The sequence below is a fragment of the Palaemon carinicauda genome, chromosome 37 (assembly GCF_036898095.1).
Source record: "Palaemon carinicauda isolate YSFRI2023 chromosome 37, ASM3689809v2, whole genome shotgun sequence".
Classification (NCBI taxonomy): domain Eukaryota; kingdom Metazoa; phylum Arthropoda; class Malacostraca; order Decapoda; family Palaemonidae; genus Palaemon; species Palaemon carinicauda.
This window is the reverse complement of record NC_090761.1, coordinates 46595964-46599752: the sequence shown is the minus strand read 5'-3', so window position 1 is coordinate 46599752 and position 3789 is coordinate 46595964. Positions and strand designations below refer to the sequence as shown.

Sequence of the window (3789 nt, the reverse complement as noted above, 5' to 3'; positions counted from 1 at the left end):
ATACTTATTTACCTTTTCATGTTTTTTTTATGTTTTTTTTATTTTCAATGAATTTTCGATATACTAAACAAATATCAAACCCTATTTGAAGTTTACCATTACAGATATTTATCTATATATTAAGATAATTCTAAGCAATGCCAAACTTACGACAAACCAAGACCGAAACGGCAGAGTGTAACGGTTTCTCAATATTGGTTTATCTAAAACGGATTCATGTGATTCTTCAATAGGATTTCGTAAGTTTAGATTACCTCCGCATGGCACCGTCCGACGATAGTTGACTTCAAGTGGTCTTCTGAATTTTGGTAATTTTATATAACTTTATAATTCAGTTCAATTAATTTGGTACATATGATCCACCACTGGGGCAATGTAGGCTGTTCTGCACTAAGGTGCAATGGGGAACTCGCATAGACCCTTTAGTAATGTGTGATGCCTACAGTGCTCTGTGTGAGGTGAACTGGTGGCACTATCCTCCCAAAAGCGATTAATTCCATTTGTAGGTCTACATCTGGAACTTCTGATTACGACAAGGGCAATAGCCTATTCAAATACGTATCTGATATATCATTTAAAATTTCATAATTATTAGGTTACCATGGTTAGGTTATGCGCGGTCTAGGTACGCAGTTAGGCTAGGCTAGGTTAGGTTAGGTTAGATAGAGTGCACCAATTTCCATATTTCCCAAACCTAGAACCCAAGGTTTCACAATATGGTCCCACGTTATTTCTGATCTTAGTATTGACCTTCTCTCTCTCTCTCTCTCTCTCTCTCTCTCTCTCTCTCAAGAATCATTCTGAACACAATAACAAGAAATCCCGTTACCTTATTTCCAACTCAAAAAATATATTCTTAAATGATAGCGTAAATTTACATATTTCAGACATATCAATTACGAGGGATCCAATTTCTAGAGTAAAACGTTGGTATTGTGTTAGCTTTTCTATCTAAGAATTCATGAATAGATATGCATTAAGTTTCCTAGGCTGCACAGTAGCATCTGCTACCGGCAACATATACAGACAACATAGAGACCTCATAATACTGTTAAAACTCCTTTGTATCTGGTACTTGCTTTCAAAGTCGTCTGTAACTTCTGCTTTACTCAAGATTCCACTTAACTGGCACCAGTTTTTAGAATAAGTTTCCCCGCATTTCTGAACTTGTTATACTTATACTAACAAAGGTTTCGGTACAAGGACTATAATTATAGACTCTACGTTGACTTTCCTGAAACGATGTAAACAACACTCTTCTTCTCTGTGTTGTTCCTGTTCAGAATTCATCCTGCAAATCAAAATATGCTGTTAATGTTTTTGTATTTCTGCAAAAGAAAAGCTTAATGCTTCTATAGGATTTGTTAACAAATTGTCTCTTTTGCCACAGAAAGTACCACAAATTGTGTTGCAGTTAAGGAATCACCATAGGCCTAATGCTTAATGAATGTAATTATAGATTATGTAATCATAATGAATGAACTTCAAGTAATCCAAAGATTGATTTCATAAGTCACTATGTTTTTATACCTGTTTATTTGCTAAAATTCAGCTAAGGAGGGAGAGAGAGAGAGAGAGAGAGAGAGAGAGAGAGAGAGAGAGAGGGGGGGGGGGTGCCTCTATTCTGCACGTGTTCTATCTAAAATTGTTCAGTAATCCTGTCCTAGCATTTTTCAGTTAATGAATGCTTTATTAGAATTAGATTATTAACTGTTGGAAAGTTAGATAATTAAGATGTATCTGCAGTACATTTTTTGTAAAGTCTTGATAAATTGATTGTAGGCCTAGGTTTCCAAAGTTCTCGTCGTTTATAAGTTTACAGTAAAGTCAGTCCATTTTAAAGTAAAATTAAGAAATAAAAAAAAGCAAATGAAATGAAAACAAAGAATCACTCAGGATATACAATACTGTTGGTTAGTCACAAGTTTCAAACATCTCGCCGGAAGTGGTAAGATAAGATCAAAATAATGGCGACGCTTGTGTATATGATGGATATTTTTCAACGACGTTTTAGTATATGCATGTACATCACTTAACGTTCGTGTTAGATGCATACGTCCTTGTTCACAGTATATAGGGAGAATATTCAAAGATTTTCATGATTAAACTAAATCAGACTATGACACTCGTCTTGCAAGCAATCTACATCTTACTCGTGCTATGGGCTTACAAAATCTTGCTTTTGCAACTATGGTTGTAGCTTAGATACTACTACTACTACTACTACTACTACTACTAATAATAATAATAATAATAATAATAATAATAAGCGTGGTTTGAAAAGGATGACAGTGGTAAGGCTGCTTACGCCAGTGCACACATTTTATGAATGGTCATCGTAACTGCTTGAGAAGCACATAACAGTAGATCCGGTGGGCTCAACACGTTTCAAATATAAATTTGAGCTATAAATAATATTTTCTCTGACTTGAAGTGTTAGGCTTTTGCATGTTTGTCCCGATATTGATTTATGGAATAATCTTCTAGAAAAAGATATGGGGCTATAAAGATGTAAGTCATTTTACAAGTCTGCTAAGATTGTCCTTAGAAGATTAACAGACGGTGAGTTATTGGTCTTTGAAATCCCGACATTATATCGAGAAAAGGGCTGAAAATTTCAATAGCTTTTATAATTAATTTCTAGGCTTTTTAATGTTATCAAAAGTTGTTGTTGTTGTTGTTGTTGGTTTTGTTGTATCTTGTTTAAGAAAGGGTCTATAGTACAATTATTTCATCTTCTCGAGAAAGTGTATCTGTTCCAATAACGAATGTATGATAATTATTTTTAGGTTAATCTCATTCACCAATTAATTGATTCATTACGCAATTAGCAGTCCCTTCAGCCAGTCATGTACGTGGCCACGCCCACCTGTTGGTATCGATATGGCTAATAATTATGATTATGTATCAATTTATTTTCTGAGCCACAAAACTTGTTAATTTACACTTGGGCATACTATTCTATTTTATTATCCTTTCCTCTTGTTTTGTGAAAGCTTTAATAGTTTATATAGGAGATATTTATTTTAATGTTGTTACTGTTCTTAAAATATTTTATTTTTCCTTGTTTCCTTTCCTCACTGGGCTATTTTCCTGTTTGAGCCCCTGGGGTTATAGCATCCGGCTTTTCCAACTAGGGTTGTAGTTTAGCAATTAACAACAACAATAATAATTATAATCCGAAACGGACCTGAATCCGTTTTATGATTATTTCGTGAATGGTTGTCCAAAATTTGGCTACATTTTTTTTTTTTTTTTTTTTTTTTTTACAAATTATATTAGTTTTCGTTAGTTCTTGTGAAACATAATGCGGACAATTTTTATGAAAATAAAGCATGTTGGTTGGAAATTAGTAACTCTTATGAAATTACATGGAATTATTTAGTGTCACCTTTAAGGCCTATTGTATAACAGGTGTTGACTGAAAGTGCCTCAGTTGTCGTTTCTGCTGAGGAATTAAGCCTCGAGTTTCCCACCGAATTTATATATATATATATATATATATATATATATAAAGACAGAGATGATGATAACGGAATATGCAATGGAAGATGAAATATTAATTGAAGGAGTAAGGATTAATGAGGTAGAATCATTTAAATATTTTTAAACTATGGGTCTTTAGAATTGGAGTTTAATGAAAGATTAAGAAAGCAAACCAGACAACGACTAGATTAAGTAAGAATTGGAAATCAAATCGCCTGAAAGTACATATAAAAATCAGGCTATACATCAGTTTAGTGAGAGCGGTGTTACAGTATGGACATGAGTCATGGTATAACAAATGAT

At 33.5% G+C, this 3789-nt stretch overlaps 1 protein-coding gene across 1 annotated transcript in view; it reads right to left on the bottom strand.

The window, feature by feature from the left end:
- Window positions 1-1212, bottom strand: part of LOC137629622 (streptococcal hemagglutinin-like) — a 127430-nt gene extending 126218 nt beyond the window's left edge. Inside the window, exon 1 of the mRNA XM_068361126.1 lies at window positions 1080-1212. The gene's annotated coding sequence lies outside the window, so the exon portion shown is untranslated. The remainder of the gene's footprint in view (window positions 1-1079) is intronic.
- Window positions 1213-3789: the final 2577 nt, after the last annotated feature.